Source organism: Gymnodraco acuticeps, unplaced genomic scaffold (genome assembly GCF_902827175.1).
Source record: "Gymnodraco acuticeps unplaced genomic scaffold, fGymAcu1.1, whole genome shotgun sequence".
Lineage (NCBI taxonomy): Eukaryota > Metazoa > Chordata > Actinopteri > Perciformes > Bathydraconidae > Gymnodraco > Gymnodraco acuticeps.
The window spans coordinates 735,898-763,356 of NW_022991381.1; the positions used below are offsets into that span (position 1 = coordinate 735,898).

The following is a 27,459-nucleotide window of genomic DNA, read 5'->3' on the forward strand; positions in this document are numbered from 1 at the left end:
CACTTCAGTTGCTAGCGTTAGTTAGCGCTAGCTAACATTGACACTTAAGACAACTAACTTACCACAGTGGAAGACGATGCATCATGACCAGGACTTGGGATGTTTTCGTTTCGGGAGTCGGCAGAATTGGGGCTTGCAACAGGGGGCTGTTTATTCAACCACCTCAGCATTTCTTTCTTCTTTTTTAATTGTCATGACCGTTGCATTGGCGCGAGTCTAGCAGCAGTCAGCAGCAGAGTGGATGACGTAGAATGCATTCTATGATTTGACAGCCCAATGACTTTGCAAATAACACCCATTTTGAAGTTTACTTTTAATTTTTTTTTCACTGTCCCGAAATAGTCCCAGACAAAATAGATTTGTGTCCCAGTAGGAATTTGTATGGTCCCGGGACATCGGGACATCGTTAATTGCGAGCCCTGCCGAAGTGAATCAAAATTCCCATCACTACCTGTAATCTGAGAAGGTCCCGCCTCTCTGGCTGGCTCCCGCCCGGAAAATCTTCAGTGTTGATTGACACTTCAGTAATAGCCTATCAGATAGCGCTGTGGGCGGGACATTGCTCGTGTACACAGAGTGGTGACTGCAGCCAGAGAAACGGCCGCATCAGAGCCAAAGTTGTATCGGCAATTTGATTAAAAAAAAAGCCAATACCGATAATCGGTCAAATGCGGAATATCAGTCGACCCCTAGTCAGCATTCTACCCTTCATCCTATCTCTTCCTCTTTGTGACCATGTGGCCTAACGGACAAGGCATCTGACTTTGGATCTGAAGATAGAGTGTTCGTTCCTTCTCCTGGTTGAAAGTTCCTAGGCCTTTATAAATCAGTTCCAGTGTTCAAAATACACCTTTATCATATTCTGAGATATCAAATAATGATTTCACAATAATAATATTACGGGGGCTGAGAGGTGCAGACACGCCTTTATAATTCTTGAACATCAACAAGCGCTCCGGTCCCAGCTGTGTGTGTGACTTTTTAGTGTCAATGTCTCATCAGGATGGTGAAGATGTTTCTTCTTTTGCATGAGTTTTGCCACATTTGTGTTTTTATATTTGCATTGTTTCTGAAGCCGAGGTGTCTTTCTTCTAATGCACATTTTTGGGCCAATGTAGCACGTTTGCACCTGTTGGCCACCATATCATATCAATAAATACACACTTGAAGAATATAAACACATTAGGCGCTTTCACACCGGAGTACTTTTCCCCTTACTTTTCCCTTTTAGTTCCGATAGTTCCTGGGATTTTGCGTTCACACCAAAAAGAGAACTTAGTTCATGAGAACTTTTCCCCCCTTTCTAGTGCCTGCTACAGAGGTGGTACTTTCCTGGGGAGAAAAAAGTTCCAATTTCTCATTGGCTGGGCGAATTGCAAACCACGCCCCATAAAACTCTGAAAGTTTTGTGAAGCCGCCATTGTATTTGCTGGCATTAGCATTATTAGCATTAGCATTAGCCCAGCGCACCAACGGAGAGAGACTAACTTATGGCAACACATAACTCCCCAACTCCGGGGGACTTCCGGCCGGGGACTTCGGGTGACAGTATACGCCGTGAAGTTGTTTGCGGCCTGCCAGTAAAGCCAAAGCAGAAGAAGTGACGTCAGCGGATTCATTTGCGTAATCTTCCCTCAGGGACTTTTTCCGGTGTGAACGCGATCTGCTCTTTAGTTCCATGGGGGGAACTAAGTGCTGGGAACTAAGTACGGCAAAGTTGGTGTGAAAGGGGCTAATGTGCCAGTAGAAATGGTTCTTGTGCCTACTCAGTATTTTAGAAAATGCATGTTGTTAATTATGTGCAGAGGTTTGTTAAATGGATATCAGGCTGCTGCTCTAGCTGTGATCATTCATTGCCTTGATTATAATGAGACCAATGTGTACTTGTCCCGATGCAGACTCTATCAGAAGTCTCCTCGCCTGCAGAGGAGAGCAAGTCTTGTTTCTCTAAAAACAGATCAATAAATAACAAATGACCATGTGGTCACTGCCTCCATATTAGCTTCCAGCTGCAATGCCATTGTTGCTTAATCATCAGCGACCCTGACAGTGGTAACCAGGGCAACAGCATGTAAGTAGTGAATCAGGCAACAATGCGGGTCCTGTCATCACTCACTGCCGCTCCTCTACCTCACAGCAGAATGTTACCCTCATATTTAGCCTCATTATAAATGGTAGCCCTGTTATATGATCACCTATTGGAATATTGATGAAACAGTATCACATATTCAGATCTCATCGTGATAGACATATTAACACTTTTCGTCCAAGTGACCACTTTTCCTAACTTTCTTACTCCTTACTTGTAAACTTGGGAGTAAAACATAATTAGTTTGTTTTTACGTTATCCCAACACAACTGATCATAATTCCATTGTTGAGGTATACTAAAATAGATTTATACTGTGCAATTTTCCAAACTCACATTGGTTTCTCATACAGCATCTCTGTATAGTATGTGTATTCCCCGGTATTCACTAGGCTTGTTTGAGACGCGTTGCATCTCGAAAGTAGACGAGAATAGCCGATCGCAGCCGGGGGAGGTCTCAAAAAGCTCGCCTGAAGTCGGACAGCTCGGAGTCGGCTTCGTCTTATTCTTCTCTCGGTTTTTTGGCGGATTGCAAACAACTTTAAGGTGCATACCGCCACCCTCCGGAGTCGGCTTGACTCGGTTTGCATTTATAAAGAATGCACACATGTGTTTAATCGTTAATGTCAGATATGTACTAAGTAAATACATTTGTTTTGGAGTTTCAGGCTCTGCACTTTTCCTCCTCACCTCATACCTCAAAGACCTACACCTACACCTACACCTACAGGGTTACTTGGAGAGGGTCCGAGTCCGACCCTTGTCAATTAACTACAGGGGTCCCTCAGGGCTCTGTTCTTGGTCCCCTCCCATAGCCGCGGGAAGTAGGGGTGCTGGGGGTGCTGCAGCACCCCCTGTTGGCGAGTGGTGTACATTTGAAAAACTGAGTGACCACCTAAATAAAAATGATTAAACTACATAAAATAGTTATGATTTTACTTAAAATAAAATTAGCTGTATACAGTAGCATATAATAGTCATAGTATATATTTGTATATATCAGGTGGCTTGAATTTATTTTCCAAATAAAATCCGAGTCATCTAGGTCATAGGTCGTGGGAGAGTGACGTAATTGATGCGACACACACACTGCAGTGACAACTTTATAGAATGGCGCAAAAAAGGATTTTGGATTTTTTTCTCCAACAAACAACCCAATAAAAAGAGTGGACCACCAGCTACTCCTCAGCCCACCACCTCTACAACTAGAGTAATATGACACAGAAGAGACTGACACATCTGACTTTAATGCATGTCCACAGTAACATTTTGGACAATGTGGATGTATCTGCTCTAATGAGGGTCTTCATTAGTGCCACCCCAGGCTACATTTTGAGTTTTGTGAAGCCCCAACACAAGGTAAGACGATATGTTTCCTTTAATGCTGCTGCCGCTGTGCAGTGTTTTGCCTTGTCAATCAGTTAAAATTGAATTCATAGTTTTATTAATATTGTAAATAATATTTTCTGACTATTTGTAATGTTATGAGGGTTTGTAAGACCCATAGTTAGCATGTGGGCATGTGCAGCTGTTGCTAAGGTCTATACTGGTTTATTAAAGTTAAGGCGAGACATCCCAGGTGAATAGGGTAATTTCTCCAGTTAATTACCTACAATAAGGCAATTGTTTCTTATATTACAAGTTTCTGAATATGCAAATGAGCCATTATCTCATTACATTTGCGCATATTTTAACACATTTCAGGAACCGAAATCTGAACTTTGGATAAAGCCAGGTTCAAAATGCTCGTTTCATTTTGTAGTCATATTAGCATCAAAGGCTTTTACAGAAGGGATTTTGGATATCTCTTTTTATCACTCCATAAATCAGAAAATACTGTCAACAGCCCTAAAATATCAATTTTCGCCATGTTTCTAGGTATAACATCTTATATAATTCAGGCTATGAATGATCTATGAACAAACCCTTCGGTAAAAGCCTTCATAATATTGATAGGAATATAACTGGAAGGTTTGGTGTATGTACGTGCAACTGAAGTTGAAATTTCGAACTCAGAGTAGGAGAAAAAACTCATTTTGAGAAAAGGACCTTTAAAGAATGCAGTGAGGTGCTAGCTAAACCCTCCTGTTCTTTGGATGACAGCTTGCGCATCGACGCACTCCGTGAAGGTATTTCATGTTCGGGGTCATTTGTGTTTTGTATAACCTTGCTTCGTGCAAGTGACAATTGTTGTTGTCTTCTCTGTGAACGTTTTTTTTGCCGTTCCTTTGCCATTTTGAGATTTAAATTTCTAGCGGAAAGCTAACCAGGAAGTGTTTTAGCACATCACGTGACGCATCTGAACGAATCACGTTGTCAGAAGTTGACACGAGCCAATGAGATTTCGTTTCTTGGTTTAAGACCCCTTTGTGCTTTCACGATTGGTTGCTGATACAAAGGAAATGACCATATTTGGATCCGATGAGATTGTGCAGGAGAGACACAGCTTTCCAACGATGACATTGTGCAAACAGCGGTCGCGGTACTTTATGTTACGTTAGAATGCTAACTTTTGGTGAATTTAGGAGAAATATACAGACGCAAATAGACCAACTATATAAAAATGAACACTTAAATGTGTATTTTGTACGTTTTACTTCCAAAAGCCTTAAAGAAAACATGTTATGGAATCAAAATAGTACAACATCTCAAAATTGACCAGTGCATGAAAAACGATGTTTTTTGCCTGCCGTGTCTCGCCTTTAACAAACAATGTATGCGGCTCGTATCGCTGACAGCTGGGCCCGGCCCGGCACCGCCTTTTCTTTTTTTTTTAAAGCGGCTCCCTCCTCACTTTTGGCAGCACCCCCTGAGCAAAATGACTTCCCGCGGCTATGTCCCCTCCTCTTCTCCTTGTACACAAACTCGCTCGGATCAGTCATTAGCCCGCATGGTTTTTCATACCACTGCTACGCTGACGACACCCAATTAATTCCTTTTTTCTATTATTAATTTCCTGTTTTTTAAAATGCTATTGTATTTGGGATTGTGTATTATTATTATTATTATTATTATGACTTACCTGAAAAAAATTGTAATCAGTAACCAACTTGATCTAAGTATTGGGGGGGGGGTGCTAGCCGGAGCCTCGCAGCGGGGGTAGTACGCAGGCTACTGTCCCGCAGCTGCTGCCTCTATGTTGGACTCCGGTACTGGCTTGAGCCCAAGTAGCCACCCCCACTGCTACTCATACTACATCGTCAATGTGTGCCCATGTGATCTATAATATAACGTTATTTTTGTACCAGTAATCAGATTACATCTCTTTTATGTAACTTTAAAGGAATAGTTACCATTTTTTGTATCCTGATTACAATTATAATCTGTTACTCCCCCAGCCTGTACATAGTATATTAGTAGGCTACATATAGTATTTATTTAGTACAAAGCAAGGCAATTTAAAATATTCAATATTATATTATATTAACAGATTTATGCTGAATTTAAGGAATTTGAATAGGCACATTTTAAATATAAGCTTATTTAAACTAAATCAACTAGGTCACCAGACCCTCCTTCCACCAACACACTAACCTCCTTTTCCCCTCTCTCTCCAAGTGAGGTTCTTACCCTCATTACCTCTGCCCGCCCTACCACCTGTCCTCTGGACCCTATCCCTTCAAACCTCCTTCAGACTATCGCTCCTGATATTCTACCGTTTCTCACCCATTTCATCAACACTTCTCTAACTTCTGGTCACTTTCCAAACAGTCTCAAGGAGGCAAGAGTAAACCCTCTCCTAAAGAAACCCACTCTCAACCCGTCTGATGTTATAAACTACAGGCCTGTCTCTCTCCTCCCGTTCCTGTCTAAATCACTTGAACGCGCTGTCTTTAAACAACTCTCCTGTTATCTCAATCAGAACAACCTTCTGGATCCGCACCAGTTTGGTTTCTAGGCAGGTCACTCCACAGAAACTGCTCTCATTGCTGTCACGGAGGAACTGCACACTGCCAAAACTGCATCCCTCTCCTCTGTCATCATCCTGTTGGACCTGTCTGCTGCATTCGACACGGTGAATCATCAGATCCTCCTTCGCACTCTCCAAAAACTTGGAGCTTCAGGCTCTGCACTTTCCCTCCTCACCTCATACCTGAAAGACCGTACCTACAGGGTGACTTGGAGAGGGTCTGAGTCCGACCCTTGTCAATTAACTACAGGGGTCCCTCAGGGCTCTGTTCTTGGTCCCCTCCTCTTCTCCCTGTACACAAACTCGCTCGGATCAGTCATTAGCCCGCATGGTTTTTCTTACCACTGCTACGCTGACGACACCCAATTAATTCTGTCCTTTCCCCGCTCAGAGACCCAGGTCGTCGCACGCATCTCTGCTTGTCTAGCTGACATCTCTCAGTGGATGTCTGATCATCACCTCAAGCTCAACCTTGACAAGACTGAACTGCTTTTCCTTCCGGGAAAAGATTGTCCCACTCTTGACCTAACTATCAAAATTGGCACCTCTGTTGTTTCCCCGACTCAGACTGCAAGGAATCTGGGTGTGACCCTAGATAACAACCTGTCCTTCACTGCAAACATCGCTGCTACAACCCGCTGCTGCAGATACACGCTTTACAACATCAGGAGGATACGTCCCCAGCTGACCCAGAAAGCGACGCAGGTTCTGGTCCAGGCTCTCGTCATCTCACGCCTAGACTACTGCAACTCCCTCCTGGCTGGTCTACAGTACCTGCATGTGCCATCCGACCTCTGCAGCTCATCCAGAATGCAGCTGCTCGTCTGGTCTTTTCTCCCACACCACGCCGCTCCCTTCACTGGCTTCCGATAACTGCTAGAATCCACTTCAAGACAATGGTACTTGCGTACCATGCTGCGAATGGATCTGGCCCTTCCTACATCCAGGACATGGTTAAACCGTACACCCCAGCACGTGCAGTCTGCTCTGCATCAACCAAACGGCTCGCTGCACCCTCGCTGCGAAGGGGACCCAAGTTCCCATCAGCAAAAACACGTGGGTTTGCTATCCTGGCTCCAAAATGGTGGAATGAGCTCCCCATTGACATCAGGACAGCAGATAGCTTACACACCTTCTGGCGCAGATTGAAAACTCATCTCTTTCGACTCCACTTCGAGCGATAGAACTATTAACAAAGCACTTATATACTAATAAAGGGCTGGCTTATCTAAAGCCAGTTGAGTAGCACTTGAAATGTTTTTGCTCTATGAAGCCTGATGTACTTATATGATTCTGTTTTCCTCAAGTTTGTATTTTGTTGGTCGAACGCACTTATTGTAAGCAGTAGCGTGGCGTGGGGAAAAAATTAGGGGAAGCCAATAATACGTCCTTTCTTTTGGGTCGGGGGTGTGGTGGTCAATGTAATAACGTAACCAGATGAGTAATTACAGCACCCGGTATCATTTTACACACATTTGTATCAGATGCAGGACTTACACACGCCTGTTATCTAACCGACAGGTCCGCACGCACTCTCCAGCCGAAACTCTAATAAGCATTCATTCACAAACTAAATCAGGAGACCTTTTAACGCGTTAAGTCCGATTCGTTCCTTTTTTCCTCTCTGTACACAGCTCCAGTTTGGGCATTGGCCTGTCATCAGATTGTATTTGTTGTTGCTGCTGTAGCGGAAGTTTAGTACAATTACTTTTGATGAAATACTCCAAATCTCCACCCTCCATAATTGCACTTGCTTCAGTTGCTTGCTACTTTCTAACGGCGGTGAGAGTGATGCAGTGACGCTATCTATCTTCTATCGATTAGATTTATGATTCGAAAATTATAAAAGTAGGGTAGACATGTGGATATTATCCGACTGAACAAAACTTGCATTTATCTAACAGGTTCGTTATCCACTGACCTTATTTCGAGCTATTTTCCAAAATCCTATGGAGAACTCCCATTGCTTTTTTGTCTAGGGAAACCGAGAGCAGCTTACTTCCGGATTTTAGGATGCGTCACTGCAACACTAAGTTGATGCGATTTGATTGGATTGTGAGGCAAGGGAAGCGAGCCGCCTCTGGCTTCCCTTGGCATGGCCCTGACCAATCACAGGTTGGCAGGGGCATCACGTGAGCCTCATCTGATTGGTCAATCCCTCCATTTTTCTTCACCAAGGGAAGCCAGATTCGGCTGGCCTCCTCTCGCAACAGTGAGTGCAATCTACTGTTTCACCATAACATCTAGAGGGGCGCTGTTTGTTTCACTCTTTGTAAAATACTCAATGAGAATGGGGGAGAGACGGGCCGGCAGCAACACACAGCAAAGGAGAATTATCGAAACAAAACAAAGTGTTTTTATATATTTATTTAAATTATAACTACAATCTGAAAAAACAGGGGAAGCCTGGCTTCCCTTGGCCTCCGGGAGAAAACGCCACTGGTTGTAAGTCGCTTTGGATAAAAGCGTCAGCTAAATGCAATGTAATGTAATAATGTTCCTGCTCAAGATTAGATTCAACTTTATTGTTATTGCACATATTACAGGTACTGAGACAACAAAACGCAGTTTAGCTTCTAACCAGGTGCAACAAGCAGTAAAGTGAAAAGTAATATAATCTACAGAATAAAATATAGAATGAATTGAATTATGAATAAACAGTGAGGGGTATGAATACACTAGATATCAGCATGTGAGCAGTATGAACAGTGTGTATGAATATGCTAAGATATATAAAGTATGAAAACGGTAAGCAGTGCAAGTATAGTATAACATATATAGATATTAATTTCATGATGATAAACATTGTGGAACAATGATGAAAAATGGGAATGGATGTGGCGACGTAAAACTGACACAAAACAACAACAAACTTTTGCCGAGCCAATTGGAAAGTTTCATCAGCAGCACGGGGTAAAAAACACCAATGAGCGCTCAGCTCAAGATACTAGCGAGTCGTTGCCCATCAAGCATTTCGTGGAGAGGAACTGTGCAGCCTCGCCTAGCTCTCAAGGCTGCGGGCGTCTTTGTCCCGCGATATTTCAACGTCTCATGTAGGCGAGGCTCCAGAGCAAGTCGGACAAAATTACTAACCATCATGCAACGCACTAGCAAGACGTTGATCGCAACTGCGCAGGTCTCGCTTGTCTCAAACAAGCCTACTCTCTGTCCTAAACGGCTCGTTGGAGCTCTTGCCCCCCTCTCCCTGTGAGCCCAGTGTGCTCTGATTGGTCAGCTCGGCCACTCTGTTCTGATTAGTCAACCACCAGAGAGGCTCCGGGGCTGTCAGCATCAGCTTGTAGATGGTATTTTAAACTCGATGCGCTCTGAAACTACGGGGCGGCCGAGGAAAAAAAATACACATGCGTTAATCGCGTTAAAATAATTAGTGGTGTAAAAAAAAATGTCTTATCGGTTATCGGTATCGGTCTTGAGAAGCAGGAAGTTATCGGTATCGGTTTAAAAAAAACAATATCGTGCATCCCTAATTGGCATGATAATATTATTGTGACAAGTGGGGTATTCACCTGGTGTTTCCAGAAGATAGACGTAGATGCTGCCAAAATCGACCGAAGGCCACTTTCGAGAGTCGTTTTTCCATACATCTGCAGGCAGTCTGTAAGGGCAATCGGACAACCCACACAGCTCTAGTTTACGCTGGTAACGACCTAAAGCACACCCCTCAAGTCCAGAGATGTAATCCATGCAGCGATTTCTTCGGTCGTTAATTCAGAAAAAAAACCTAGTGCGCTCTGCCTGGCTATGTTAGCTAGCTGTTTATATTAGCACCTCCAGGAAAATGGCGTATTTATATATATATGGCGCGCGTTGCATTGTGGGTAGCTCGTGACGTCACTGTGTGTGAAAGAATAGGCGTTTTCGGCATCTTGCCTATCGCAGCTTTGTAAACTGGTGGGGGCTTTTTAGGACGAGCCATCAGAGTGGTCATCCCGTCATGTGTTGTCCGCCAGATATGCCAGGAGTTTCCTGATCTGGCTGGACTAAATCAAATACAAATCACAAAATATTAGAGAAACTTAGTTGTTTTAGATTTGTTAGTCGTAGTTGTGGTAGGAGTGTGTATCTATCTAATCAACACAGTTAGCGTGCGAGCTAATATGCTAACCTACGTTTGCTAGTTGTTCAGTGTAATATGCCAACCTACTATGAACAACAGTTAGTAGCCTAGCAAGAACATGTTTACAATTGCAATCTTATACGGGTAGTCTGCTACTAGGGATGCGAGCGATTATTCGATTATTCGTTACAGTCTCCATAATAGAATATTATTTTTAAAAATCGATTTTATTTATATATTTTTTTATTATTATTTATGTTTTTTTTTTTTTTCTGGCTTAGTTTCAACCAAAATATAGACTAATGCTAATAATAGTAATAGTATTAACAATTGTAAATGGCCATTGGTCACACCACCAGTTTGTTTGACTGTAAACTTGGAGGAAGCCTGCATGCAGAGCAGACTGCTGCTGCAGCACGCTACACACCGCCCCCACCCTCCCTCACACGTACGACTAAAGATGAACAAAGCGGCAGGTAAAAAGAGTTCCTCCTCGTGGAACAATAGGCTAATTATTGAATGTATTTCAATGCTACTATTATTAATACAGGCTACATGATGGTGGTTTATTTTTTGTTATTGTCTAAAGTGCCTGCCATTGCCTTTATTTGAAGATGCGCGATGCGCGCAAAATTTATTTATTGCAATGCTGCTATTATTATTAATACAGGCTACAGCCTGTATTAATAATAGCATTTCAATAAATAAATTGCTATAATAATATTTATTGCAATGCTGCACCTTACCGTGGTAGAGAGGTTTGTGTGCCCTGATGAACCTGGGGGCTGTGTTGTCTGGAACCTTGTGTTCCTGGTAGGGTTTCCCATGGCAAATTGGTCTCAGGCAAGGGGCCAGACTAAGATTGGTTCAAAAGACCTCATGAAAGACGATACAAGAAGTGAGGATACCCGGCCCGGAGGAAGCCCGGGGTCCCCTTCTGGAGCCAGGCCCAGAAGGAGGACTCGTCGGCGAGCGTCTGGTGGCCGGGCTTGCCACGGAGCCCGGCCGGGCCCAGCCCGAAAAGGCAACGTGGGCAACACCTCCGCTTCTCCGTCCCGCGGGCCCACCACCTACGGGAAACATCAATGGGGTCGGGTGCGCTGCCAGAAGGGTGGCAGTGAAAGCGGAGGGTCTCGACGGACCAGACCCGGGCGACAGAAGCTGGCTTTGGGGACGTGGAACGTCACCTCTCTGGGGGGGAAGGAGCCGGAGCTTGTGCGGGAGGTGGAGCGTTACCAGTTGGATCTGGTTGGGCTCACCTCTACGCACAGCGTCGGCTCTGGAACCTTACTTCTGAATAGGGGTTGGACTCTATTCTTCTCCGGAGTTGCTCAAGGTGTGAGGCGCCGGGCGGGTGTGGGGATACTCACAAGTCCCCGGTTAGGTGCTTCTTTGTTGGAGTTTACCCCAGTGGACGAGAGGGTCGCCTCCCTACGCCTGCGGGTTATGGGGGGGAAAACTCTGACTGTTGTGTGTGCTTATGCACCCAACAGCAGTTCAGAGTATACGGCCTTCTTGGAGACCCTGGAAAGAGTCCTGTATGGGGCTCCTGAAGGGGACTCTTTAATCTTGCTGGGAGACTTCAACGCACATGTGGGCAATGATGGAGACACTTGGAGGGGCGTGATTGGGAGGAACGGCCCCCCTGATCTGAACCGGAGTGGTGGTTTGTTACTGGACTTCTGTGCTAGTCATGGATTGGCCATAACAAACACCATGTTCGAACATAAGGATGCTCATAAGTGTACGTGGTACCAGAGCACCCTAGGCAGAAGGTCCATGATCGATTTCGTTATCGTATCATCGGACCTGAGGCCGTATGTTTTGGACACTCGGGTAAAGAGAGGGGCGGAGTTGTCAACTGATCACCATCTGGTGGTGAGTTGGGTCGAGTGGCGGGGGGAAGCCTCTGGATAGACCTGGTAAGCCCAAACGTGTAGTTCGGGTGAACTGGGAACGTCTGGAGGAGGCCCAAGTTCAGGAGGCCTTCAACTCACACCTCCGGCGGAGCTTTTCGGGCATTCCTGTGGAGGTTGGGGACATTGAACCAGAGTGGTCGGTGTTCAAAGCCTCTATTGCCGAAGCCGCGGCGGGGAGCTGTGGTCTCAAGGTCCTAGGTGCCTCAAGGGGCGGTAACCCTCGAACCTCCTGGTGGACACCGGTGGTCAGGGAAGCCGTCCGACTGAAGAAGGAGGCCTTCAGGGATTTGTTATCCCGGGGGACTCCCGAGGCAGTTGCAAGGTACCGACAGGCCCGAAGGGCAGCAGCCTCATCCGTGGCCGAGGCAAAGCAGCGGGTGTGGGAGAAGTTCGGAGAAGACATGGAGAAGGACTTTCGGGCGGCACCAAAGTTGTTCTGGAAAACTGTCCGACACCTCAGGAGGGGGAAGCAGGGAACCATCCAAGCTGTGTACAGTAAGGATGGGACGTTGTTGACCTCAACTGATGGAGTGTTAGGGCGTTGGAAGGAACACTTTGAGGAACTCCTGAACCCGACAACTCCGCCCTCTATGTTAGAGGCAGAGCTGGAGTATGACGGGGGATCAACACCAATCTCCCGGGGGGAGGTCACTGAGGTCGTCAAACAACTCCACAGTGGCAAAGCCCCGGGGGTGGATGAGATCCGCCCGGAAATGCTGAAGGCTCTGGGTGTTGAGGGACTGTCATGGTTGACACGTCTCATCAACGTTGCGTGGAAGTCGGAAACAGTACCGAAGGAGTGGCAGACCGGGGTGGTGGTTCCCCTATTTAAAAAGGGGGATCAGAGGGTGTGTGCCAATTACAGAGGCATCACACTACTCAGCCTCCCCGGGAAAGTTTACTCTAAGGTACTCGAAAGGAGGGTCAGGCCGATTGTCGAACCTCAGATTGAGGAGGAACAATGCGGATTCCGTCCTGGTCGTGGAACGACGGATCAGCTTTTTACTCTCGCAAGGATCCTGGAGGGGGCCTGGGAGTACGCTTATCCGGTCTACATGTGTTTTGTAGACTTGGAGAAGGCGTATGACCGAGTTCCCAGGGAGTTACTGTGGGAGGTGCTGCGGGAGTATGGGGTGAGGGGGTCTCTACTCAGGGCCATCCAATCTCTGTACTCCCAAAGCGAGAGCTGTGTCCGGGTCCTCGGCAGTAAGTCGGACCCATTTCCGGTGAGGGTTGGCCTCCGCCAGGGCTGCGCTTTGTCACCAATCCTGTTTGTAATATACATGGATCGGATTTCGAGGCGTAGTCATGGGGGAGGGGGTCTGCAGTTCGGTGGACTAAGGATTGCACCACTGCTTTTTGCAGATGATGTGGTTCTAATGGCTTCATCGGTCTGCGACCTTCAGCACTCACTGGATCGGTTCGCAACCGAGTGTGAAGCGGCTGGGATGAGGATCAGCACCTCCAAATCTGAGGCCATGGTTCTCAGCAGGAAACCGATGGACTGTCCACTCCAGGTAGGGAATGAGTCCTTACCCCAAGTGAAGGAGTTCAAGTATCTCGGGGTCTTGTTCTCGAGTGAGGGAACAATGGAGCGTGAGATGGGCCGGAGAATCGGAGCAGCGGGAGCGGTACTGCAGTCGCTTTACCGCACCGTTGTGACGAAAAGGGAGCTGAGCCAGAAGGCAAAGCTCTCGGTCTTCCGGGCCATTTTCGTTCCTACCCTCACCTATGGTCATGAAGGATGGGTCATGACCGAAAGAACGAGATCGCGGATACAAGCGGCCGAGATGGGTTTTCTCCGCAGGGTGGCTGGTGTCTCCCTTAGGGATAAGGTGAGAAGTTCGGTCATCAGGGAGGGACTCGGAGTTGAGCCGCTCCTCCTTCGCGTCGAAAGGAGCCAGTTGAGGTGGTTCGGGCACCTAGTTAGGATGCCACCTGGGCGCCTCCCTAGGGAGGTGTTCCAGGCACGTCCAGCTGGGAAGAGACCAAGGGGTAGACCTAGGACCAGGTGGAGGGATTATATCTCTTCGCTGGCCTGGGAGCGCCTTGGGATCCCCCAGTCAGAGCTGGTTGATGTCGCCAGGGAAAAGAAAGTTTGGGGCTCTCTGCTGGAACTGCTACCCCCGCGACCCGACCACGGATAAGCGGGAGAAGATGGATGGATGGAATGCTGCTATTATTAATACAAGCTGTAGCCTGTATTTAATAATGGGGGGGGGGGGTCGGTCGGTCGATTAATCGATTATTATTCGCCAGGGCTGCCGAATAATCGATTTTGATCATGGTCCGTTTCTGGCAACCCTATCTGCTACGTACATTCATTGTAGCTGGCATGAAAACAATGTTTTCCCTAGCATGTATAGCTCTAGGTAGACTTCTTGTTTAGCTCGGTAGCATACACGCTAGGAACGCCAACTATAATGTACTACGGTAAATCACCCGGAGTATACTGTCTATGAGTATTTCGTGTGTGAATGCAGACATTCTCCAGCTATGAGATAGATGTAAGGCCATCTGCTAACATTGGAGTTGATATATGGAAACGCTAGCAACTTAGTTAGCCCAGTTAGCACTGTGTCAATGGCTTAGCAGCCCGAAAAACGTTTACCCATTTACACAGTCGTGGTAGATATACCTTGTTTGTTTTAAACATCATAAATACACAAACAACAATGAATACATACAGGTTGTCTACCCGAATCTCCCGCTGGTCCAAACAAAGTAGGAACAGTAGTGATGGCAGTTTGACACTGAAGCTTCGAACGGAGCTTCAACCCTGGACTTCCTATTCCATAGAAGCAGTGCTTCGAAGCTTGCTTCAAATCACGTGACATATGACGTCCGAAGCAGCAACTGCTTCAAATCACGTGACATGTGACGTCCGAAGCAGCAACTGCTTCATTTCCTGAATGAATCACTTGACTGGTTCACGGTCCATTCACGCGATTCAATGCACTGCCTCGTCTCGATTCTGACAGGTGACAGGTTGAAACAGTTTCAAATTTGAGCGCTTCAACACTTTATGACCGCTCTAAACAATGCGCAATGTGTGGGTTGTTGTCGTAGTTTGCGTTGTTGCTGTTGAGTTGTTGTTGGTATTGCATTTGAATTGTAGTATCATTATAGAGCAAGCCAGGAAGTAAGATAGGTCGTTCTGGCTCGGGAAACACTTCGAAATGTGGAGAAGTTGTGAACAAAAAGACAATTATCAGTAATATAAAAACAGTTAAATATTTCAAGCAATAGATAGCCCAGTGGATAGAGCCGGCGGCCCGAATGCGGCGATGTCCTCCGCGCAGCTGGTTCAAATCCCGGAATGGACGTATTTTAATCATTGCTTTTCAACTTTAATAACTGATAAAAAGGCCCTCTCCACCCAAAAACATGTCTAGCACTCTCTAGTCTCTTCTCAATAACCCAATACACACAATTATCAATCTTTAATTGCAAATAGAACATGATATTCAGTCTTAGTGTGTGTGTGTGCATCGAATATTTTTCAAGGCAAAGATACGTTAAACCCACTGCAGCCTTGCACTTCGCCAGGAGAGGTCGCTGTAACTGAAGCTTCGAGAAATGAACCTATTTCCGACACAATTGTCCAAGTGGTTCGACGCTTCATTCAAAGCTTCATTTGCCATCACTAAGGAACAGCATCGTTCTTCAGTGCCCTACGCTGTACATATCCGGCATGAATCGCTGAAAGGTTTGGGAAGCTTTGTTTCGTGAAAGCAGTGTTGCCAACTCCATAGTAAGGAAAGTAGCTATTGGCTGTCCGAAAAGTCGCCAGAAGTCGCTAAATGACGTCATCGCCTAATTTGCATATCATGTAATGGCGGCTGTAGGCAAAAAACGTTCCCAACCCTTCAAGGATCAAAACTTGAAACCACCGGAGTTAAATCCAGACGACAGTAGATCAGAAATGTCTTTGCCTTTTGAGTATGTTTTGGGGTTTTAACATGACAGTTTGGCATAGAAATCCCCCTTACAATAAAGGCAGTATGCAGGGTGGGCGTCATGGGGGGTCATTCGCGGGCCATGCCCCCCCAAATGAGTCACTGTGCCCCCCCAACGCAGGGTGGGCAAGCCTTGCCACTTTGCCGTTTAAAAAAAAAATCATATAAGTGAAAACGTTTCCACTAAAGGTTTTTTGTGTGAAATACGTCAGAAATAAAGAATACAAATATAAAACACAGCCTGAGTGAGGTGTGCTCACTGCTGCTCTCTGATTGGTGTGTTGCTTGACCAATGACCCCCGATCTTTGTTTTCATTACGTGGCTGTGTGTTTAGATGAAAGCCCAGTGGCGATCTGTTCATCTGTTATACTGATTATACAGTAAAGCCATCGAAAATAATATGATATACAGTACAGTACAAGTAGCCTACTTCTGGGTCTCTGTGTTTCATTCAAGCTCGGCTCTGTGTGTGTGTGGCACGAGCGCATTTTGTGAGTGCGCAAGCGGTAACGTGGAATGTTGATGTTAGCATCTGGTTAGCTAGCTATGCTAACGGATATAAAGAGCTGTTTCTACACCAAGGTGGAGGACAGTCCTCACCTGTCAGACTGAGAGGATCGTATAACCTCAGCTCAGTGAGGTAAGGACTCTCAGTGTTTAGATAGTTAACTTTAGTGTAGGTTATCTCAGTGGGTCTCAAATGGTTTGGTCACCATTTATGTAAACAAGTATTTGCGAGGAATACCTTTATATGATCATTATAGTTATTAAAGAATAAGAGAATAAATAAAAAAACGGGTATGAAATACTATAGGACAGTAACACAATACAGTTTAAAAGGGGAGTGATTAGTAAAATATCCATAAAGAAAAAGTAAATCTGTGTACAGTTCTGTTTCATATGGATGCTGAGAGATGTAGGCTATCCATAGATCTCCTAATGTTGCTCTCAAAGTGCACCAGATTGATGCATTTAACTACAATATTTTTTAAATAATCTTCCCGGTGGAGCATGCCCCCAGACCCTCCTAGAGGAGGTTAGGTCCACCCCCACCTAAAACATGTTCACATGGATAGGATACTAAATACATTTGCACCCTTTTTATATGGTGGCCTATGTCCATATGTTTCTGTTTTGGTGATCGTGCCACAACCGTGCATGTATGCACAAGTCATAGGTGCGCTATACAATAGCACTACACCCCTGCAATGTGTGTGAAAGACAATAGACTTTACAGCATGTTTTTTGAAGTTGCGTTGGTGTTTGTGTGTTGGTTGTTGACGGCAGTGTGTGCCCCCCCTTTGTAAATGATTGCCCCCCCATTCGATTTGTTCTAGAGCCGACCCTGGCAGTATGCCCGTGTGTCATCTCCAATAAATGGCTTCAACCATCCTTTATACTCAGGGTTTGATTCCCACTCCTTTCTGTATTTTGAGAATACAATTTAGACTGTGCCATGATGTTTAGCTTGTCACAGAGAGGCACACACACAGTGGACGAGGTGATTGAGTGACTGAGGCTGTGTGAGGCAAAGCAAAGCAAAGGCAGTTATTTATTATAGTGTGAAAGTGAGTGAAGAAACATTTACATTCAACATTTAAATCCCGCTCAAAACCAGGACGGCTTGGCAGTTGGCGCATGCGCAATTCATTTGCAGTCTCGACGCGGGGGAGTGTGGTTGTCTCCTCTCTGCTCTGACTGCAGCAGCAGCTCTGCTGCGGCCAGGCAACTGTCAGTCTGAGCGCCTGTGAGTACTATGGGAGGGAGGCGGGGCTCACGGCAGCACCCGTGGCTCGTTAACTGCAGAACAATGTGAGTCTCCAAACACCAGAAAAGTCGCTAATAACACCATTATAAATCGCTAGATTAGTCGTTAGTCGCTTTTGACACAAATAAGTCGCCGGAGGATTTGGAAATCCGCCAAATTTAACGAGAAAATCGCCAAGTTGGCAACACTGCGTGAAAGGCTGGCAGAGGGTGCGGCCATAGCTCTGGGCGTAGCTACTGGGTATCCCTACGTCACGATACCCAGGAAGAAAACATGAAATCTCCAACGAGGCGTTTTGGGGAAGTGTTAGAGTTTTACTCGCTACAGGGTGTACTTTGAGGGGTTTTGACTCTGCAGACCGTTTACATGCATAAAAACCTTCATAACACACAAGGGGACGGCAGGGTTTCCGTTAGCCGGTAATTACCGGTTTTTAGCTGGTAAAATTTATTAAAAACCGGTCAATTCAAAACCTGCTGGTCAAAATGTCTGGTAATAATTAAGGAGGCTCCGATAGATCGGCCGCCGGTCATTATCGGTCGATATTCACTGTTAATAGTTTGATCGGTGCTCTCTATAAAGAACGATCAGGAGAGCTGGATCTGATCGATATGGACATAAACGCGAGTGAAGTATAACCAGACGCGAGAGAGAGATCAGATCAGCTGCTGAGTCAGACCGAGACACGCAGCTCTGCATAATCACCTGAAGCCCCGCCCACTGTTTAGCGAGCTGCATGAGAAACTGACGGGCTGTCAGGAGAGAGAGGGAGGGAGAGGGGAAAAGAGAGGATCCGTTTCTCCCGTGTTATTATTCAAAGTTAATGTAAACTTTTGAATAATGTACGTTATCTACTACAAGTAGTTTGTTTGAATGTAATAATTATGTTGTTTGTTGTTTGTGGAATAATTTATTGGAAAATGAATCTGAATTTTTCGATCTGTTACGATTATAAACTGAAGCAATATAAAAATGAGCCCATTAACTGAGTTTTAAACATCAGCATATCTGCTCATAGTCCAGTAATTACCTGCTAACGGAAACTCTGCTACACAACTCTTATTATTATTATTTAAATATGACCGGTAAATTTCAAATTTGTCCGATAAAATAAATTCTGCCCGGACATTTGACCGGCGAGAACAAATCCTAGCGGATACCCTGGGGGACGGGTAATAACCGGAAAAGCATGACATGGGACCTTTAAAGCAATTTGTATGCAAAAATGTCTCTTATAAATCTCACTTAAAATGTCATATGGATACAAAATATCTTTTTTTAAGTGTTACGTGTTTGAGTGATGAGTACTGTATTTTAACCAACCCGGTATCACAGCAAGACGTGAACATGTGACGATTTACCATGCTGGGAGACGTGAAGATGCCACGATTTCGTCCCTTCAAACGTGACAGCTACACGGTATTGTTAACCCATGTTAACCAGTGGAGATATACCCGGAAATGCCCAGCAAATGCTACCCCGACAGTCGGTTGTTATTGTCAATATTAATATAATAATGATTTATTTTTTAATAGTCATACTCGATTTCGCCGATTTTCTTGTTGCCCCAGCTGGTCGACACCTCTTTTAGCAGAAACAAAGGCTACATTAATGTATTAAATCGATGTTAATCCATGTGTGTGGATGTGGAATTAACGGACGTGACATTGTGCGATTGCGTTGCCAGTAGGGCTGCACGATATTGAAAAAAACTAACATTGCGATATTTTTTTCACGATATATATTGTGGGTTTTTTAACTATCTTTAACCGGATGAAGGGTTTTAGTCACGGACGTCTGGATCTTAACTGGTTGACTCATCATACCTTAAGTCATGATAATGCATGTTGCTTACCCTCAAATAAGGGGGTTCATCTATGAATGAAGAAGAGTGGTGTCTAGAAGGGATCCAAGAGATTAAACGTATTACATTAAACTATAGGAAGCTTCATTATCATATTAGGGAATTAACCAACCCGGTATCACGGCAAGACGTGAACATGTGACGATTTACCATGCTGGGAGACGTGAAGATGTCACGGTTTCGTCCCCTTCAAACGTGACAGCTACACAGTATTGTTAACCCATGTTAATCAGTGGAGAAATAACCGGAAATACCAAGCAAATGCTACCCCGACGTAATGATTTATTTTTCAATAGTCACACTCGATTACAGCGATTTTCTTGTTGCCCCAGCTGGTCGACACCTCTTTTAGCATAAACAAAGGCTACATTAATGTATTAAATCGATGTTAATCCATGCGTGTGGATGTGGAATTAACGGACGTGACGTTGTGCGATTGAGTTGCCAAGCAACAGCTTCGGTTCATGTTAATTTACAAACTATTCAACTACAACCGTAGTTATATTTAAAAACATGTTAGAAGGCCTCACGAAATACTTTAATGCACATTAAAATGTAAATGTGAAGGAATGTGTGTATAACAAAATACATCGGTCATTAAACGAAACCGGAAACAGACGTAGGCAAGATCCTCAGCTCAATGATTGGATGGTTATCCGCAATGCATGCTGGGATTTGGTGTTTATGTGATGTGAAATCTGAAAATGTTTTTTAAAAATACAGTAATACTTTATTCCGAGTGTGCTTGCTTTTCTCTTTGAAAGTCATCACATAACGGCATTGTAATACACGGTTCGGCTGCATTAAATATTACATATCTGCCGTAATTCTCTATTTATATAATAGATAATATCTCAGATCTGCTCAGGCGAAACCTGCTTTACAGCTCTCAGCACTCAAGCCTGCATTATTAACATAGGCAGGGCCAGTCTATTGATTGCGTGAAGTAGAACTGCGTGACTCAGTCATCCTTTAGCTCAAAAAGCATTTAAATACCGCATTTAGAAACTGATGAACTCAGTGTGCATCTGGACCCGGTGACAACATTACCTATTGACGCAGCAACCACTGTAAGTTATATTCTTGTTTAATTAGACTTCTCGGTTTCATTTATTCGACTCTGTATAATTGTTACTGTAGCTAAAACGGCTAAATCGCTTTTGAGAGATTTTAAATCTCAGATCTGCTCAGGCGAAACCTGCTTTACAGCTCTCAGCACTCAAGCCTGCATTATTAACATAGGCAGGGCCAGTCTATTGTCGCCCATCAGCTGTAGATAGTTAACTAATTAACTTCAGCTGTGAGAACTGAGCAATCAGGCGTCCATTTCGGGTAGCTCTTTCCTGGAGCGGCAGCTTCAGCGGCAGACAGGCTAAGACTGACAAAGACATTAGAGTCCTACAGGAGTAAGACTGACAAAGACATTAGAGTCCTACGGGAGTCACGAGGGAGGCAAAGAGGAGGCAAATCCTACTTTGATTGAGCTAAGTATCGTTGGCGTTTTTAATTTTTACTTTTGTTGTTTAGCCCCTCATGCTATAATCATGTGTATTTTCTCCATTCCTGTTCATGTGTCTTCTCGCAATTATCACTGGCCCCGTGTATCTCCTAATCGATATAACCGGCCTGCTCTCGTCTATCCCACGTGCTCCACTGAGATCCATCATCTAGTTTCAGGTGGCCTGTGGAACTGCCAGTCAGCTGTTCCTAAGGCTGACTTCATCTCTGGCTACACCTCCCTGCAGTCTCTGGATTTCCTTGCTCTCACTGAGACCTGGATTACTCCATCCAACACATCCACCCCAGCAGCTCTCTCCACTGCATATTCCTTCTCCCATACACCCAGACCCACTGGCAGAGGAGGTGGCACTGGTCTCCTGCTCTCTCCCAAATGGAGCTTTTCCCTCTTCAAGCTACCTAACTTTACTCCTTCCACCTTTGAGTTCCATGCCGTCACAGTAACCCATCCTATACAGTTAACCATTGTTGTTCTCTACCGTCCACCAGGCGCCTTGGGGGACTTCTTGGAGGAATTAGATCATCTCCTCTCACACATCCCTGAAACTGGCCCTCCCGCTGTACTTCTCGGAGACTTCAACCTCCAGATGGGGAAGATAGACGAACTAACATCCCTGTTAACCGCCTTTGCTTTCTCACTCTCTCCGTCCCCACCGACTCATAAAGCTGGCAATGTCCTTGATCTCATATTCTCAAGGAACTGCGCTACTTCTAACCTCTCTGTAAACCCGCTCCACACATCCGATCACTTCTTCATTTCATTCTCTCTATCCCTTTCCAAACATAACAAACTCATCTCTTCCCATCCTACACTTGTCCGCCGTAACCTTCGCTCCCTCTCTCCCTCTACCTTTGCCTCGTCGGTGCTCTCAGCCCTCCCTTCCTCTGATTCGTTCCAACTACTGCCTCCAAACTCTGCTGCAGAAACTCTCCTCTCTACTCTCTCATCCACTCTGGACTCGCTCTGTCCTCTGACATCTCGGCAGGCTCGTCAGTCCCCTCCGGCTCCCTGGCTAAATGATGCACTGCGTGCTAATAGAACCGTCCTTAGGGCAGCAGAGCGGAAATGGTGGAAATCCAAACACCGTGACGACCTCCTAACCTATCAAGCTCTCCTCTCCTCTTTCTCTGCTTCGATCTCTCAGGCAAAAAGCACTTTCTTTCAAGATAAGATCCAATCTTCCTATTCCAATCCTAAAAAACTATTTTCCATCTTCTCCACCCTCTTGGACCCTCCAAAAGCTCCTCCCCCCTCCTCACTTCTGTCAAGCGACTTTGTTACCCACTTTGAAAAAAAGGTTAATGATATTCGCTCTTCTTTTTCTGACTCACCTTTACTCACCGCTGGGTCACCAGACCTTCCTTCCACCAACACACTAACCTCCTTTTCCCCTCTCTCTCCAAGTGAGGTTCTTACCCTCATTACCTCTGCCCGCCCTACCACCTGTCCTCTGGACCCTATCCCTTCAAACCTCCTTCAGACTATCGCTCCTGATATTCTACCGTTTCTCACCCATTTCATCAACACTTCTCTAACTTCTGGTCACTTTCCAAACAGTCTCAAGGAGGCAAGAGTAAACCCTCTCCTAAAGAAACCCACTCTCAACCCGTCTGATGTTATAAACTACAGGCCTGTCTCTCTCCTTCCGTTCCTGTCTAAATCACTTGAACGCGCTGTCTTTAAACAACTCTCCTGTTATCTCAATCAGAACAACCTTCTGGATCCGCACCAGTCTGGTTTCAAGGCAGGTCACTCCACAGAAACTGCTGTCATTGCTGTCACGGAGGAACTGCACACTGCCAAAACTGCATCCCTCTCCTCTGTCATCATCCTGTTGGACCTGTCTGCTGCATTCGACACGGTGAATCATCAGATCCTCCTTCGCACTCTCCAAAACTTGGAGTTTTCTGGCTCTGCACTTTCCCTCCTCACCTCATACCTGAAAGACCGTACCTACAGGGTGACTTGGAGAGGGTCTGAGTCCGACCCTTGTCAATTAACTACGGGGGTCCCTCAGGGCTCTGTTCTTGGTCCCCTCCTCTTCTCCTTGTACACAAACTCGCTCGGATCAGTCATTAGCCCGCATGGTTTTTCTTACCACTGCTACGCTGACGACACCCAATTAATTCTGTCCTTTCCCCGCTCAGAGACCCAGGTCGTCGCACGCATCTCTGCTTGTCTAGCTGACATCTCTCAGTGGATGTCTGCTCACCACCTCAAGCTCAACCTTGACAAGACTGAGCTGCTCTTCCTCCCGGGAAAAGATTGTCCAACTCTTGACCTGACAATCAACATCGGCACCTCAGTTGTTTCCCCGACTCAGACTGCAAGGAATCTGGGTGTGACCCTAGATAACAACCTGTCCTTCACTGCAAACATCGCTGCTACAACCCGCTGCTGCAGATACACGCTTTACAACATCAGGAAGATACGTCCCCAGCTGACTCAGAAAGCGACTCAGGTTCTGGTCCAGGCTCTCGTCATCTCACGCCTAGACTACTGCAACTCCCTCCTGGCTGGTCTACCTGCATGTGCCATCCGACCTCTGCAGCTCATCCAGAATGCAGCGGCTCGTCTGGTTTTCAACCTTCCTAAATTCTCCCACACCACTCCGCTCCTCCGCTCCCTTCACTGGCTTCCGGTAACTGCTAGAATCCACTTCAAGACACTGGTACTTGCTTACCGTGCTGCGAATGGATCTGGCCCTTCGTACATCCAGGACATGGTTAAACCGTACACCCCAGCGCGTGCACTACGCTCTGCATCAGCCAAACGACTCGTTGCGCCCTCGCTGCGAGGGGGACCCAAGTTCCCATCGGCGAAAACACGTGGGTTTGCTATCCTGGCTCCAAGATGGTGGAATGAGCTCCCCATTGACATCAGGACGGCAGATAGCTTGCACATCTTCCGGCGCAAACTGAAAACTCATCTCTTTCGACTCCACTTCGAGCGTTAGAACGATTAACGAAGCACTTTTATACCAATAAAGGACTGGCTTACCTAAAGCCAGTTGAGTAGCACTTGAAATGTGTGGCTCTATGAAACCTGATATACTTATATGATTCTGTTTTCTTCAAGGTTGTGTCTTCCTGGTCGAATGTACTTATTGTAAGTCGCTTTGGACAAAAGCGTCAGCTAAATGCAATGTAATGTAATGTAATGTAATGTAATGTAAAGATAATAATAATAATATAATATAATGCAATAACGTGCTTTGACCACCAGGTGTCCCTTTCTATCAGCTCTGCACGGTTATGGTGTAAATACAGCCTATCTACCAATTGGATCAAATATAAAAGTCAGCCGAATTAGTGTTGATACTGCAAGGAGACGTATTGTGTGAAAATAAATGTAAGATGTTGTTTAACTGCTTATATATTTATGATCCACGTCACATCTTCAGTTTTGGCGGTAGTTCTCCTGTTTGTCTAGAAGTCTTCTCAGCAGGGCTCTATAAATAGAGAACTACGGCAGATATGTAATACTTAATGCAGCCGAACCGTGTATTACAAAGCCGTTATGTGATGACTTTCAAAGAGAAAAGCAAGCACACTCGGAATAAAGTATTACTGTATTTTTAAAAAACGTTTTCAGATTTCACATCACATAAACACCAAATCCCAGCATGCATTGCGGATAATACATTTACATAGTTATAGACATTTACAAGTGGCCATAGTATCAACGAGCATTTCATTTAGCCTAGCTTTAAAAACATGCAGAGGAATGAGATTGCTCAGTTTCAATTCTTGCTGAAGATTGTTCCAAGCAAGTGGAGCTGCGCGCATAAAAGCTGTCTTACCTAAGACAGTCCTTTCTCTTGGCACATCTAACAATACTACATCATGCGATCTAAGTGACCGGGGCTGAAGTTGAATAGTCCATTTAGCTTAGGAACCTTCCTAACGGAGTGAAATGACCCGGAAGTCCCTCAGTGGCAGCCATGATAAGTGCCGTTCAAATTCTCTAGATGAAAGGAAAGGAGGTTTCAAACTTCCTTTATAACCTCCTTTAGCTTAGGAACCACTGGACCTCCCTTTACGAAAGGAGAGGAGAAAATGCTGCCACACAATGCCTTGCAGCCGCAGCATTTGCCGTCACAACAGTCGGCCGTTCACGGAAACAAACGATTATGACGGAGAAATTATATCATGAAAGTTACGGTGCTTATTAAGCATTTTAAAACGTATGTGGTAAGTTGCCAAAGTGCTTTGTTCTGAACGTTCATCAGTATTATAGTCAAAAAGAGAAATATGAATGTTAGTTTTTACTGAAATGATCAAATAAAGTCAACATTTCACATGCCTCTCTGAAGAACCAGCACCTTACCGTGGTAGAGAGGTTTGTGTGCCCTGATGAACCTGGGGGCTGTGTTGTCTGGAACCTTGTGTTCCTGGTAGGGTCTCCCATGGCAAATTGGTCTCAGGCAAGGGGCCAGACTAAGATTGGTTCAAAAGACCTCATGAAAGACGACACAAGAAGTGAGGATACCCGGCTGTTTTTAGGCTTCAAATAATCCAGACTTCGGCAAGTCAGAGATCATTTCAAAGAGTTCCTATGGGCGGTTTGACATTTTCAGATTTGTGTCCCTGTCCCTTCTGATGGTGAACGTCTGACTTGACAGCAGAATATCCTGCAGGAACAGTTGAGATTATTTGCCAGTTGCCCTGCATGCTTTGTGTGGTTGTAATTAGAACAGTTGGCCCTATTCTATTCCCCCCAAAGCACTGGACAAACTAAACGTCTGACTTGATCACGCCACAGAGGAAAACATAACTGACAGTCCTACAGTGCTCTAAACCAGACGTAATTGAATCCACCCAATTGATGGTGAGGCGTTTCACTGCCGACCAATGGCCTCACCGACGCCAAATGAATTACGGATTATCTGGGGAGTATGAACATTCGAACATGTTTTGTCAATCCACCCAATTTGTGTCTGTATATAGTACAAATGAGCGAACATTTATAGACCTCAACTTCCATTGTTCATTGGTTACGACAAATGGGGGTTTCCCTTTCCTGTGGTGCGGTCTATAGGTTTTGATGCATGTAAATGTTCTGTAAAATAACATTTGAATTGTATCTCTTCTGATAGATGTCGTAGTGCAAGTGCAGTTTTCAAGCTTGCGTATTAGTGTTGTTTCTTTCTAAAATTGACATTTGTCGTACAGATGAAGCAATACAATTCCAAGAAAAATACCGTGTGAAAAATAAATAACAGAAGTGGTCACTGCTGCAATTCACTAACAAAGTCATGACTAAATAGAAGTTATATAAAAATATGTAATGCAATTGTTGTTGCTGATATTATTGTCTTGTCATGTGCATGATGCTGTGATTTAATATTTATATATTATATCTGCTATTTCCATATGTAAAACACGTGTACAGCACCTGAGCATTCTCTTATAGCGTTATACTACCTGTGGATATTCATATTTCAGAAGCTGACTCCACACATGATGACTGTATGAATATTTCATAAAGCTCTGCATGAGCTGCTGAAAACAGTCAGTGAAAAGTCATCTGAAGCCAGGTTGATTTCTGTGTGCTGCAGTGTAAATATAGTCCTCCAGCTCAGTGCTGAGTGACAGACTTACAGATAAGATGAATTATTAATAACTGAAGAGGCTGCAGGCATTCTGACCACAGTTCAGTCCTCATATTAAACCATTGATCCCTCCAGAACAATCCACATTCAACGGAATCCACCAAAATGCCACTTCAGATATAATTGCCAGAAATCACTGTAACTATTACAAATCATTATTTTTAAGGTGAAAAAAGACGCTTCAAACATAATCTATATTCAACAGGAATCCGCAGACATGTGAGTTGTAAATTACTTTCTTAGTTAATAACTAATCAAAAAAAGCGCTACGATTTACATTAGTCCGCAAAGGTTACACATATAATCTATACTGTGAGAATCTCAAATTCAGAAAGTCTAGTTGAACATATTATTTACATGAAAAAACACTTATTTCTTACCTAATCTCTCCGATCTGAAGGTCCGCATCAGACTGAAGACATCTCTCTCTCTCTCTCTCTCTCTCTCTCTCTCTCTCTCTCTGCTCTCTCTCTCTCTCTCTCTCTCTCTCTCTCTCTCTCTCTCTCTCTCTCTCTCTCTCTCTCTCTCTCTCTCTCTCTCTCTCTCTCTCTCTCGCTCTCCTCTCTCTCTCTCTCGCTCCTCTATGGGATTAGTTTTGTATCATAAAGATAAAGCAACACTTTCTCAGAATAAAGCAAAACTATGAGTTTAAAAGAAAAAAAAAACTGAGTCAAGCAAAATAAAATACATTTCAAAAATAAAACTATAAGTTGCAAACAAATCATTTGTGTAATCATGT

General features: G+C 44.8%; 1 protein-coding gene across 1 annotated transcript in view; it reads right to left on the reverse strand.

Moving 5' to 3' along the window:
• The window catches only part of LOC117563111 (ovarian cancer G-protein coupled receptor 1), a 45,238-nt gene extending 18,057 nt beyond the window's left edge, over positions 1–27,181 (reverse strand). Inside the window, exon 1 of the mRNA XM_034241280.1 lies at positions 27,101–27,181. The gene's annotated coding sequence lies outside the window, so the exon portion shown is untranslated. The remainder of the gene's footprint in view (positions 1–27,100) is intronic.
• Between the last annotated feature and the right edge of the window lie 278 nt (positions 27,182–27,459).